Here is a 14875-nt window from a genome sequence, read left to right as displayed (position 1 = left end):
CATTAGGGTGAGATCCCTAGCTATCTTTTGACCTTAGGGTTTGTAGCAAACACTGTTGCTCCAATCCTTTTGCATTTCTGTGGGCACCTGCCCAGCTTCAATGTGCATTTGCTTCCAGGGGCCTGCATTTAAGACTCCTCTTCAGAAGAATGCCCTCGGGACCCTGGAGCCACTCTGCCCTAACACACAGATGGTCTAGAGTTTATGTTTATCCATGTTCAATAATTGAAAAGTGTAGGAGTAAATTGCACACCAGATTTCCCTGCAGGAAAAGGTTAAAGACATCTCTTTCCGGACAGTGCCTGAAGCACACTTTTTCTGGACTCTGCCTGAAATCGCACTCTTGCTTGGTTTCCTTCCTCCTTTTTGGTTCCTCCTAGGAATACTGCCTTAACAACCTACAGAGGGATCATGGTCTCAGGGTCAGCTTTTGGGGAACCTCACCTAAGACAAAGGTGGATTCCGTGACCTGGCCCTAAGCCAAATGGTGACATAATTCTCCCGCCGTAAGTTTGTGTTTAGAGTTGGTATCCACTTTAAACCTATAAGACACAATGAGATTTTCTTGGGAATGCTATGGGAAAAAACATTACCCCTTCCTAAGGGAATTGAAGATGAGAGAATATAAAGTCTTGACCTCCTACAGCTAGGTTTGTTGAGCCTGTTGGAGAGCAGAGTCAAAGCGTGAAGAGTCAAGTCGAGCCAAGTGGTGGGGAGAAAACAGATGCTAAGAGCATCATTTATGCCAGTACATCAAGCTGTGCCTGAAAGCAGCCCTGCCTCTGGACTTCTCTAGTTACAAGAGCCAAAAAATTCCCCTTTTGCTTATGCCAGATTGGTTCAAATCCTCTGAAGAATAAAGAGCTACTCCTTATTAATAGAGGAAACTAAGATACATTTTTCCATTGAGATAAAGTAAGGAGTGTTAAGTTCTCTTTTTCTCAGCAATGAAAAATATCTGGAAACCATTAGTATACTCAAATTTTAGGACTACGTATTTACAAATTTCTTTTTTTTTTTTTTTTTGGTGAGAAGATCAGCCCTGTGCTAACATCTGCCAATCCTCCTCTTTTTTTGCTGAGGAAGACTGGCCCTGGGCTAACATCCGTGCCCATCTTCCTCCACTTTATATGGGACGCCGCCACAGCATGGCTTGCCAAATGGTGTATTGGTGCGCACCCGGGATCCGAACTGGCGAAACCCGGGCCACCGCAGCAGAGCGCGCTCACTTAACCGCTTATGCCACCGGGCTGGCCCAAGACTATGTATTTAAAGGTAGAGAACAGGTCACCGTCTTTTTTAGCTATTGGTATAAATGTTTTCCAGCAAAATAAAAAGCTTTCTCTGAAATATTGTTTTTGTGCTGATAAAAATTGCATCTTTGCCAGTAAAACTAGATTGTAAAGTTAGTGCACTAAAACAATAAACAATTTCAGTAATTTTTCACTAAATTAGCCCAAGCCTTTATATTCTTTATATACAACGCTGTAAGTATTATATTATCAATTTCTGTTTATAAATGTTGAGAGAAGAGGGTGGTATGAATAATTCCAAAGTTAGTATATCCTCACCAAAAAGAGTTAATGCTATTATATTACTACTATTATTATTATTAATTAGAAGCAGTGTATAACTAAGAGTATGGGCTCTGGAGTGACATGCCTTTTGGAATTGTATGCAAATTCTGACAGATTCTAGCTATCTAGCTGTCTGATTTTTAGAAAAAAATAACTTTTCTGAGACTGAATAGCCTTATCTATAAAATGAGAATTATGATGGTACTTATATAATTAAGTAGTCTGAAGAATAAGTGAAATAACACATGCTCAAATTCTTAGCACAATTGTTGGCCATATAGTAAAAATGTAAAATTAGCAATTGTCATTGTTTCCAAGGGGTAAATAATTTATTCACATTTGTTACATACAGTGTTTTTAAAGGAAACGCTTTTTTCACAAAAAATATCTATTAAACTTAGTGTGTAAAAAGCTCACATAGCTAAAAGTAAAATATTTGACTTCATCTCATACCTCTGGAGAGATTCTGCATGCCATATGCACAGTGGTCAAATTAAGAAAAATGTGTAATAAGCTTTTAGAAGATGCGTAAGGAATATTACTGAGTTAATGAATGTTAATGAATGCCACTTTGCTGCAAAGTTGAGTTTATGTGATATCAAAAAGGTGTGAAGATTTAATTTTAACCAATCAAATGTTGGATTTATTTGTATGCATATTTGAATAAAAATTTTAATTAATTTTTAATAAATATTTTCATTTCTTTTACATTATTGATCAATATGTGCAATTATTAATAACAAAAATGGGCAAAAATCATAACTAACCTTGTAGCATTGCAAAGTTTTGAAAATTATGAGTTTCAAACATATTAGCACATTTAACTCAAATTATCTATGGGTGAGAGGTAGTATTACTATTCTCAAATCACAAACTGATAAACTGAGACTTATAGAAATAAAGTAAATTAAATGAAGTTGTGGAGTTGAGATACCGAATCTGCCACTTGACTCCAAATCTCATTTTTCTCAGAACTAATTTCGCCATTTTGAATTACTCACTCATGGGGTCTATGATAAAAGCTGAGTGAAGGAAAATTTGAGAATTAAACTTTTGACAAGCATGTGCAGGGGATCTCTGCATGCTCTAAATCCAACCAAACGTGATATAGAGCCCATGTAAGCTAGAGCCAATGACAATGCCTTTATTCCAAGGAAGTGTGATAAAAAGGGTCCTTCCCTTCACAGTACTCTCCAGGGAGGCACTCAGTGGACTGGTGTCAATCAGGTAGAATACTCTCGGTTATTTCAGCTGATAAAATTTAATATAAATAATAGTAACCAGTAATTGGTTTTTAAAAACTATACAATTGTGAAAAAAACAAAAATGGAACACTAAGGCAGTGTTTTTCAAAGTGTGATCCATAGACCCCTAGGGATCACTAAGACTGTTTCATGGGGTCCGTGAGGTTAAAATAAATTTTTATAGTAATACTATGGCATGATTTACTTTTTTCACTCTCATTTTTGTCGTCTTATGAGTGGAGTTTTTCTAGAGAATATGTGATATGATAACATCATCACTGAATATTAATGGAATATGTGCTTGTGTATTGTGTTTTCCAGAATTTCCAGGTAATAGGTTTGGGTCAATATACATACATATTTAAAGACGACTTCAGTTTGTTCTTCTACTGTGTTCTTAGTAGGCTATCTTTGGTTATACCTGCTATAATCTCTGTAACTTCATTGTTGTTCAATAAGTATTTATTTTGAAATCCAAACTTTTTTTGAATGTGTGTAAATATAGCATAAAGTCAGTACAGTTTGTTATTTTGCTTTGCAATAATATTTTATATTTGTCTAAAGCAATTTTATGAATTTTTAAATTTCATTCAACTCATTATTTTAGATTTATAATACTTTATTAAAAATAAAATAAAATTTATACAATTTTTTGGTTATAATCAAGAATGGATCATTAAAGCAATGGATCATGCTTTACAAAGAGAACTTAGAAGACTTGCTTTCTTAACACACAGTGTACCTTCTTCATCTAAAGGGGCTAAAAAAGAAATTTACACAGAGAATTTTCTGACTTATAAAAACAAATCTACCAAAAACACTGAAACAAACTTAAATACATTGAAAACTATCTTTTCCTCATGTTTATAGGTGTTAATAATTTGCCTGATTTTGTCTAATGAACAAACTTTTCCTAGGAGTTTTATGGAGCCAATTAAGTGTGTTGTTATCAAAGATAAAGAATTTGTTAATGGGGATATGAGAAGACTGGACACAGCATGGGGGAAAAATAAGTCAGCTTGAAAAAAAAAAGGTCAATTAAAATTCTTTAAACCTACAGAAAAAGAGAAAAAAAAAAAGGAATGAAAAAAGCCAAACAGAACATCCAAGAAATATGGGACATCAAGTGTTTTAGCATATGGCACATGCTGTCAGAGAACAAAAAGAGTGTGAAAATTAGGCCGAATAAATACTTGAAAAGACAATGATCAATTTTTTTAATTAATGGAAAGCAACAAACCACAATCATTAAACCTCAGAGAAATCCAAGAAGGAGAAATACAAAGAAAGAGACATTTAGATATATCAGAATCAAAGTTCTTAAAACCAAAGATAAAGAAAAAATGTTAAATAAAGCCAGAAGAAAGAGAGAGACTTTAGAGAGAAAAAAATAACAAATTACAAGAAACTTCAGAAACTATTCAGGCCAGAAGATAGTGGTGAGACATTTAAAACATTGGGGAAAAAATGCACTCAACATGGAAATTAGTAACCAGTGAGAATAACTTCAAAAATCAAGACAAAATAATACTAAGAGAATCTATGGCCAGTGTACCTGCACTCAAGGAAATGTTAAAGATAGTACTTCAGGCAGAAGAAATTGATACTAGAGGGAAATTTGGATCCACACAAAAAAAATGAAGAGCACTGAAATTGGTAAAAATAAGTATAAACATAAAGAATTTTTACTGTTCTCAATCTCTTTAAATACTACTTAAAGAAAAATATTAACAAAGTATTGTGAGATTTATAGTATATGTACAAATAAAATGTACAAAAATAATAGCATAAAGAATGGGAGGGAGGAAGGAGAAATATACTGTTGTAGGCTTTTTATTATATACAGGAAATAGTATAATATTTTTTAAGGTAGAATATGATAAGTTAAACATATTTTGTTGACACAAGGGCACACTCTATGGTGATAAAAAATATATAAATCGTAAAAAATATATAAATATATGGAATAGTAGAGATAAAATGAAATAGAAATTTACTCAGATAATCAAAAAGAAGACAGGAGATGACGAAAAAGCGTAGAAAGATATGACAAATAAAAAACAAATTGCAATAAATATAAATGGTCTAAATATTTCCATTAAAAGGAATTGATTGTCAGACTGGCAAAAAAAACAAGACCCTAGTATTTACTGTCTAGAAGAAATTAACTTACAATATGAAGACGTAGACGGGTTAAAAGCAAAATGATGGGGAAAGATAAACCATTCAAAATAAAGAAAGCTGGATATGATATATTATTATCAGATAAAATTGACTTTAGAGCAAGGACTATTATGAGTAATAAAGAGGGATATCACATAATGATAAAGGAGTCAATTCATCAAGAAGACAAAATAATCCCTTACATAAATGCAACTAATAATAGGGCTTTAAAATACATAAAGCAAAAGCTGAAAGAAGAAATAAACAACTTTGTGACTATAGTTGGAGTTTCTTTTTTTTTTTTTTTGTTGAGGAAGATCAGCCCTGAGCTAACATCCATGCCAATCCTCCTCTTATTTTGCTGAGGAAGACTTGCCCTGAGCTAACATCTGTGCCCATCTTCCTCCACTTTATATGGGACACTGCCACAGCATGGCCTGACAAATGGTGCATGGGTGAGCACCCGGGATCTGAACCCAGGCTGCTGGGAGTGGAGCACACACACTTAACTGTTATGCCACGGGGCCGGCCCCTAGTTGGAGTTTTCAACATATCTCTTTTCCTAGTTAATTTTTTTTTTAAGTACAAAAAATAGCAACTTTATTAATAATCACCAAAAATTGTAAGCAAACTCTCCATCAAATGTTAAGTGGATAAGTAAAAATGCAGAACATCCATACAGTGGAATACTATGTAATGTAAAGGAATGAACTACTGATATGTGCGACAATATGGGTAACATTGATTGCATTATACTAAGTAAAGAATCCAAACACATAAAAACTACACTGTGTAATTCTATTCATATGGCACACTGGAAATGTAAAACTATAGAGACAGCCAATCAGTGGTTGCCTGAAGTTGAGATTTGGTTTAAAGTGGACATGGAAACATTTTTTGGTGTTGGAAATGCTCTATATATTGATATGGTGGTGTTTACATGACTTGTAAAAACTTCTCAAACTATATACTTAACAGGGGTGAATTTTTTTGGTGTATATATATATATATATACATATACACACATATACACACACACACATATACATATTTATATATAAATACTATGCATTTTTTGGTATATATATTTCATATACAAGTATATATAATTAAACCTGACTTTAGACAAGATTTTTAAGGAAGGAAAAAAAGCATCATCTGAATATTTGTACTACAAGCAAGTTACTTCAACTTAAGAATCTCTGCTCTTCTTCTGTAAAGTGAAGATAATAAAAATATCTAGCTTTGATGAATGTTATGGGTCAGGCCCTCAATAAGCATAAAATCAACACTAGCTGCTTTGACTGTTACTATTTTTATAAAAGACTGATATATTACAAGTCTTATAAATGTATACATCTTTTCACTGACACATCAAAAAAGAAAGAAAAGTTAAAAATTTTTTTCTTGTCTATACAATGGAAAGAAAATAAAATCTATCAATTTAACAAGAATATTCACAGCCTAGTATTCAGTTCATAATCTTTTTATTATTTATATTTTGTTTTCTCTTTCTACTTCTATGTTGGTGTAGTCTATATAATGGAGTATTTTTGAAACATTTAGAGTGAATTTATATAAGAATATTCAAACTTTGGGATACATGTCTTATATATTTTGAAGCAAAGAATCAGGATAAAAATTGTATTTATAGTAAGTTCTGATATTTGTAAAAACGAATAATATATGTGAAGGGAAAAATATCTGTAAAGATAAACTCCAAAATTTTAATATTGGTCTATTCTGAGTGGTGAGATACTAGTATTATTTCTATCTTTTTACATAATTATGTTGCCTATTTTTCATATCATTACTATGATTTACTTTTCAAATAAAAAACCGAAATTTAAGAAATAAGCAAAGTAAAATAAAAATATGGCTAATGTTGCACATGTTCGTCACAGCTAGAGAACATGCACAAGCAAGCAGAAATTTGTTATGTTTCTCTAATTGCTGTGATTCATTGTCCACATATGGCAGATTTTCTGAAGATCTATCACTCAGAGCATTAAGTATGGGTTAAAAAGAATACTTTCCCAAAATATTCCGTAAAAAGAATGCCTTCCCAAAATATTCCAGAGGAGCCTAGGTCAGAAAATCTCAAGTATCGCCAATAGCTTCATTCTCCACAGTTTAAAGCCATGCCTTCTGGAAAGATACGAGCTTAATGAATTTAGAATCCACAGCTTTCTCTTTTACAGTACATAAGAAACAGAGTTTATGGGCCATTTCTCTAAAGGAAGACAAATAAAATCTGTAACTTTATTAAGATTTTTCAAAGTCTAGCGTTCAGTTCCTTAGATTTTTTTTATTGTTTATTTTTTAATTTTCCCCTTCTAGTGCTAGTTTCAAAAAGTCAAGGTAGACAGAACATTCAAGCTGAGGCATATAGCAAACTGACAAAAAGTGACTTAAAATATTTGGTCTTCGATTCAGAAGACCTGGGTCTTAGTTGTGTCCCTGAACTTAGGAAGCTATGGGTCTTCAAAAGCCACTTCAACTTTCTGAGACTTAATAGCCTTATACAATAATTAAAGTTAGGATTAGGTGAGTGCTCAGGGCTTTTTAGTCTCTAAAATTACATTTTATACCTTTACAGCTAAATTCCTATGGTCAAAAACAAATTTAAAAAATCCCAATACAGATTAATGTGTTAATTACATTCATTATAAATTCTCATAATTGCTAAGACCACATAAGCAAAATTTTCTTTTGAGCAATACCCTACAGTTTGACAGCAACTCTCCTAAGCGATCTTTAGGTCTTTTCCTCTGTTGAGAGTAATAATACATATTTATTTGGAGGCCCTTTAAGACATTTGCTCCATTTAAAGAGAAAAATAGCATAATTTATATTTCCTCCAAATACGTGTAAACTTGTTTTGGCTCTTGCTAACTCCACAGAACAGCCTAAAGATTAGTTATAAAATCTAAATAAGAAATGAAAAAAAAATAGGAATGAAAAAAGAAAGGATATAAGAGGAAAGAAGAAGGGATGGAGGAAAAAAACGGAAGAAAGAAATATAACTGCTCTTGACACTAAGAATATTCGAATTATGGATGTCTTAGTCCAGGTTCTCTAAAAAACAGAGCCTGAGGGCCGGACCCGTGGCTTGGCGGTTAAGTGCACGCGCTCCGCTGCTGGCGGCCCGGGTTAGGATCCCGGACGTGCACCGATGCACCACCTCTCCGGCCATCCTGAGGCCGCATCCCACATACAGCAACTAGAAGGATGTGCAACCACGACATACAACTATCTACTGGGGCTTTGGGGGAAAAAAAATAAATAAATAAAATTATTAAAAAAAAAAAACAGAGCCTGAGGTGAAAACTTAAATGCTAACATTTTATGGGTGAGTGAAATCTCAGGAAAATAGGAGTGAGGGAAAATGAGCTGAGAATGGAGGAAGACCCCATACAAGAGGGGGCATTTCTGAGCTGACTATAGCCACATAACAAGCACAGCCAATTGTTCAGTGTGAGGGACATCTGAGAGAGCAGCTGTTGCAAAAAGTTCCCCTGTTTCTTATCTCCCACTGACCAAGTTCACTCTATAGTGGTTCTTACACTCAGAGTTCCAGTTTTTTTTTGTTTTTTTTTTTTGAAGGGGTTTTCCAGTGACAACCAGAAAACCTGCTAGACAAATTCTAAAACAGCTGTAACACTGACAGAGTTCCAGTTTTTGACCAAGTTCACTCTATAGAGTTTCTTACACTCAGAGTTCCAGTTTTTGCCATCCCGTTTCACTGAGCGTCTTCTGGGGAAGCCAATCTCAAAGTAGCAGAGGCTGCCTCTAAAAGGTCCAGTGGTGCCTTGTGTCTCAGAGGAGATAGGAGAACCCATTGTGGAAGGCAGCTGGCATAGCTAAAGGTGTGAGGTGAAGTGTTGCCAATTCATGTCAGTGAACAGCGTGGGGAACCAGGATCCCCAGCCTGAGGGTCTGGCTGCTCAAGTAGATAGATTTCCATGAGGACATGGGTCTCACCATAAAGTGGCCTTAGAGCTCAGAAGGACTTCCTCCTAAGAAGATTCAACCTATCACAATAATAGGTTTAATTAGTTTATCACAAGTGTAGAGCAGAAAGTGATTGCTGAGCAAACCTGGAGAGTTACATAAACTGGGTCCCAAATATGGAGGATTAATCCTCCATTTCTGCACTTTGCCTTAGAATTATGATAAATTTTTTGTTAACTAGCACACATTTCTAATTTATGCATTATTTAAAGATAGTTGGCATTCTGAAGGAAGCCAGTCTATTGCAAATCAGTCTGCAAGGAACTGATCCAAAATATGAAAAAATAGCTCTCTTTCATAACCAGGTGGATTCACTACAGGAAATGCTCACTGCCTGAAGTATTCTTTCAGGTTGTAGGGGTCAGCATAATAATGTAATTTCCACCAATCAGCTTTCATGCAATCCTTAGGTGGCCAATGATAAAAGATTTTTTAAAAAATAATATCTAAGGATGAATTTCAACTAGGCAAAGGGCTTTTGGCAATGGTTGTCTTGTCTTTTTAAAAAATAATGTCAAAAGAATAAAACAACTACCAACTGTCTCCCTTCAATTGATTTTGATATAATTACAGGACTGGAACATTAGTTCTTGGAACTGTCAAACATGTCTTTCAAAGAATTGAGTCTTTCTTGAGAGAAAAGAAGTCATCAAAACTCTGCTGTGCAATGTTAATGGATGACTTGTTTTCCCTCGTGTAACTGCAAAGGAAGATAAACCATGAACCATAAATCTATGCTTCTTCTTTCTTTAATCTGTATTCTCCATTCAGTTCACTGACGTCCTGTAAGATTTCTTGTCATTAGAAGCCTACAGACTGCCTAGGTAATTCAGAAGAAATTCTTTGTGAGTAGGAGGAAAGATGATGTTTCAATAGATCTATAGACTGCCTATTGATTTTAAAATAATTACTTTGGTGACACACAGAAAATGCTCTAACATTGCTTTGAATTCGATTTTTTATTTATATCAGAATCCAGAAATTCAAATATTTCCTAAAAATGAAGTGAACTTATTATATAATTTTGTCCACAAATTTTGTGACTGAGGCTGCAATTCTTATTTCGGTACCCATTCTCTCCTCCTTTTTAAAGTAATAGGACCCTTAAATATTTAGAAAGGTACCTGGTTACCAGGATAAAGATCATATTCCCTAGTCTTCCTTGCAGGTAGGTATAGCCACCTCACTAAGTTTAGCCCATTGGCTTGTGAATAGATGTACACACCTTCTAGATCTTGTCCTTAAAGAAAAAGAGAATACCTTCCACTTCTCTTTTTATCTCTTTCCTCTGGCTAAAAGAAGATATGGTGGTGCCATTTTAGAGAATGTAGGCTGTAACAGAGATAGAAATGCTCACCAAACATTCCATGTATTCCCAACATATCTCAGGCCCATGTAGTTAGGCAAGGCCAAATGACTACTTGTGTTCAATAAACTGTGAGTGGAAGTGACCTATTTCACTCTGGTTTAGGCAGGGAAAAACCCAGGGACCAATCCGCAGTCTCTCTCTTCCTCTGCCCCGGTAACTAGGGAAGCTTCATATTCCATTCAATGGTGCTATAAGATGGTAGAGTTCCCATCATCCTATGTCCCTGAGTGACTTTGTGGAGCAAAGCCCTTTGCTGATGATATGCTAAAGAGCAAGTAGACAATAACCTTTCTTATATTAAGCCTCTGGGACTTAAGTGTTAATTTGTTAATATAAGATAGCATATACTGGCTAATGAACGGATGGATGCAACACCCTATGAAAGGCAGAACACAAAGTTGAAGGAACCTGGCTCTCCAGCACTGTGGAGCTTCTATATCAGTTTTGGATCTCTTAGATAATTAGGTAAGAGAGAAATAAACACCTTTCTTGTTTAAGTTCCTATTTATGGCCTTATATAGGAAATTCCACAGTGGTCCAAGAGCCATTTACCAAATTTGAATTAAAATTCTTAGATGTTGAAATTTTCCAAAATAAGAATTATAATTGTACATAATAAAATAGGTTAAAATAATGATTGTTAGGTCTTTTTAAAACCACCATTTTGAAATCTCCTTTAAACAATAGTCTCCGAAAATATTCTTATCCAAGATTGTTGTGTTTTTAAAATACGTATTTATAACATATCTGGTTATAAACTTGCGCTGCCTCTATCACATGGTAATGAACTTTTATTGAACAATTACTACATTCCAGGAATCGCATTGAGAAATTTATGCACATTGCCTTATTTACTCTTCACAACTGTATGAGGTAGGTACTATAATTAAAATCCTCATTTTATAAGTAAAGAAATTGATATATAAAGAGGAAAGTAACTTGTTAAAAATCACATAGACAATAAACGGCCAAGATTCATATCAAGTTCTTAATGATTCCAGAGCCTAGTTGCTGGTCATGATACTATATTTGTGTTCATGATGAGATAAATGCACTCATGGTAAAAAAAAATAAAATAAAATAAAAAATCTTGCTTTCTATTGTTAGCTTTAAATGTATTTCTTTTCCCTCTCCTCTTTTTCCTTCCTTCCTTCCTTCTTTCCTTCCTTTTTTCCTTCCTTCCTTCCTCCCTCCCTTCCTTTCTTCCTTCCTTCTTTTCTTCTTATTTTCTTGTGTCCTTTTGTTCTTTCATTTTTTTCTTCTTTCTAAGAATGGAATGCATATGATATTCAAGATTTGAAGTCGGTAGGATTGTTGCACTTCTCTCTCACTATATGACCATAGCTCTGTGCGAGAAATCGTGAGCTCCCTCTACTTGCATCAAATCTCCTGTTACTCCTGCAGCCATACTTTTATATCTGGGAAATTACTTTTTGAAAATAGCGAATTCATTCTGTAGGACTGTTGTTCAGACAGTTCTAAGGGTGGGATCAATTTTCTTTTTATTGTCCCTTTCCCTCCATTTAGTACAGGTGCCTGTGCTGCTCTTTGCCGTGTTCCTGTATCCCAGGTGACTCTATAGGCAGTCCCTTGGTGAACAGTGAGAAGCCTACGTACTGGGCTGGGGGCTGTTTTCTGGATAGGCTCATAGGATGGGTGTGAAACACATAGTAAGGTGAGAAGAAAAATTCTGTGCCAGTATTGCTACTGACACTTCTAATGTAATTTTGATATGTTAATATAATAAAATATGTGATAGGTGCTAGAGCTACAGAAAAAAAAATCATAATCTTGAAAAAGATGTTTCAAGACTGAGAAATAAACAGGGAATACACATGATTAAGGTTTAATAGAGAAATATACCCTGATTTTTTATTTATTCTTTATTAATATTTATTACATATATTTACTTATTATATATATTATATTATTTTTATTTTTATGGTAGCAGAAAAGAGAGATGTGGAGCAGAAGTTAGTCACAGAAAGGAGAGGGTAAGGTGTCAGAGAAGGCTCTCGGAGGGAGTAATCATTGCTCTGAGTCTTAAATAATGAGTAATAGTTATCTAGACAGAGAATAATAGTAGTACTAAGTTGGGATGTATAAAATTGCTGACATGCAATCATTTTTCAGTTATAACAATGACAATTTCACATGGTTTAGCCTAACCTATGTTATTCACTGATCTAAGAGTTTGATAATTATTAATTTATTTAGTTCTCATAACAAACATAGGAGTTAAGCATTGCCGTTTTACACATGAGGAAATAGGCATAGAAAGGTTAAGTATACTCTCCAAAGTAAAAAAAAAAAAAAAAACTGTTAAGTAGAAAAGCCAAGATTCAAATTCAGGCCATCTGGATCCTGAGGTCATTTTCTTAACAACGGCACTGATTTGCAGTAAAGGATATTTCTTTCTTCTTTAAAAGTGGACGATTCTGTTTAAGTACATCTACATCTAATTCTTTTTTTAAAAATCTGTATGATATTGATTTTTTGAAATTTGTTGAGACTTACTTTGTGATCTTGTACGTTGTCAGTTTTTTAAATTATTTTATTGAGGTCACATTGGTTTATACCATTGTGTAAATTCTTGTAAATTTCCAACGCTTGTACTAGCCTAGATCCCTCCTACCATAGAAAAGGAGAAGGTTTATTGAAAATATCCTTTCACAAATAAGGCTATCTCTTGATGGCCGAGTTATAACATCAACATCAGCAAACGGACAAATAACATCAAGAAAATGATATTGTCAGGACATTTTAAGTTTCCAAACAATAAAGCAAAATTTTACTAAATTCAAGTGTTATTTTTTCCAAATTAAATATATCTCTTTTGAAGACTTCTAAACAAAATGTGTTTGTGTTAATTTAAATATTTATTTTGAGTGTATGTGTGTATAATCACAACCAAAGCACTAATAAGAATTAAGCCTATTTACAGAAAGAAGACAACTTTAATTCCTGATAAACCATTTATAAAATAAAAACAAAAACAAATAGACTTCATTGACTACATTGAACACTATGGCATCTTGGTGACTTGAGTAACATAAACGGACCCAGCAGATTTACTACATAATTTAAAATTAAATCATTTTTGAACACATGTGAATATTAGGTTTGGGTATAATGGAATCAGATTTTGTTTTCATAAGTAATACAGATTGACAAGGTTATATTTGGTGAAAATCAAATAAAATATTTTTGTCAAAACGTTTTTGAGCCAATTGCTAAGACTGGAAGGTTTCAGTTTGATTTCTTCAGGGTGCCTCTTATGTACAGAATCATTCCAATGTGAGTGAAAAGTCTCTTTAGTTAAGAGATGTCACCTTTTACTTTCTTTTTGTTTCAGACTTTTAAATAAAAATACATTTATACTTTAAAAATTTACCAAAAGTGCCTGCTACTATTTCACAAAAAGGGTCAAAAGCCAATTTACTAAACTTTAATAGTTTATTCATTTGCTTTTTTGTAAGTCTAAATAGTTTTGTTAAGAAGGAAAATTCAATAAAGATACACACTTTGTATTTACTCACTGAAATAAAACTGTTTATGTAATCAGGGCAAAACCACCTTATGGAGCTGTGACTACCTGTAGTATTGATATACTACACAGGCAGTGTAGTATACTATACTGTGATATACTATCACAGGCAGTTACAATTCTCATATTCACATCCGGAAATGGAGGAACAAAAGATCAATAAAAAAGATTAATAGTAAGAGGATTTTAATTGTTTTTCTGTTATCGTCATCATCATCAATTTGCTAAAGAGAATGGCTAGCTTACTCCAGTTGAAGTAAAAATAATATATATTTACCGTGCCCCTGAAACATCTTTAAATATAAATGATTTACCAGCCCCTACTAAAGACCTCTTCAGTTCTTCATTAACACATGTAACTTTTGTGAGGTGTCTGCATATTTGATTATCCTAATGTCTATCTAGTATATGCCACCCACCCATTCAAACTTTGTTGAGGTTGCTGGACTTCCACTGCTCCTTCCTGAAAAGGTGAGGCCAAGGCCAGGTTCAGTCAAGATTAAGTGGGGAAAGATCTTCAACCTTCTGCCTCCTCATAATAACTATCCATATTCCAATAAACACCTCCAGGTAAAAAGGGAGAGCGTGTTCTCCACATCAGGAGCCTCTTCTCTTACCTTCGCTCTTCCCATTCCAGCATTACTTTTCCAAAAAGTTCCTCCCAGGAATGTGACCAAGAAGGAAATCATGGGCTGGTGTGGTGGGGTTGGTGGGTAAAGTCACATGCTCAGTGAACTCCGCTGAGTAAACAGCAGCTTTTGATTAATCACCATGGATATGAAGCTTCTATGCCTGACAATCTTACAGTGGATTGAACTCACTCAAGTTTATTCTTCAACCTGGTCACAGCTCTGGTACCAATTTTGCTATTTGTCATTCAGTCATTTAAAATATCAGCACATATTTATTAAGCTCCTACTTTGTGCAAGGTACTGGGTGTGTAGTGGTAAATCAGAAAATC

At 34.1% G+C, this 14875-nt stretch overlaps 1 non-coding gene across 1 annotated transcript; it reads right to left on the bottom strand.

Moving 5' to 3' along the window:
- Positions 1-8588: 8588 nt before the first annotated feature.
- On the bottom strand, positions 8589-8650 carry LOC131409874 (U7 small nuclear RNA). Its single transcript, XR_009221061.1, has one exon. It is a non-coding gene; the product is annotated as a U7 small nuclear RNA (small nuclear RNA).
- Positions 8651-14875: the final 6225 nt, after the last annotated feature.

This window comes from Diceros bicornis, chromosome 8 (assembly GCF_020826845.1).
Source record: "Diceros bicornis minor isolate mBicDic1 chromosome 8, mDicBic1.mat.cur, whole genome shotgun sequence".
Taxonomy (NCBI): Eukaryota; Metazoa; Chordata; class Mammalia; order Perissodactyla; family Rhinocerotidae; genus Diceros; species Diceros bicornis.
The sequence above is the reverse complement of the archived record's forward strand: the minus strand, read 5'-3'. Positions and strand labels throughout refer to the sequence as shown.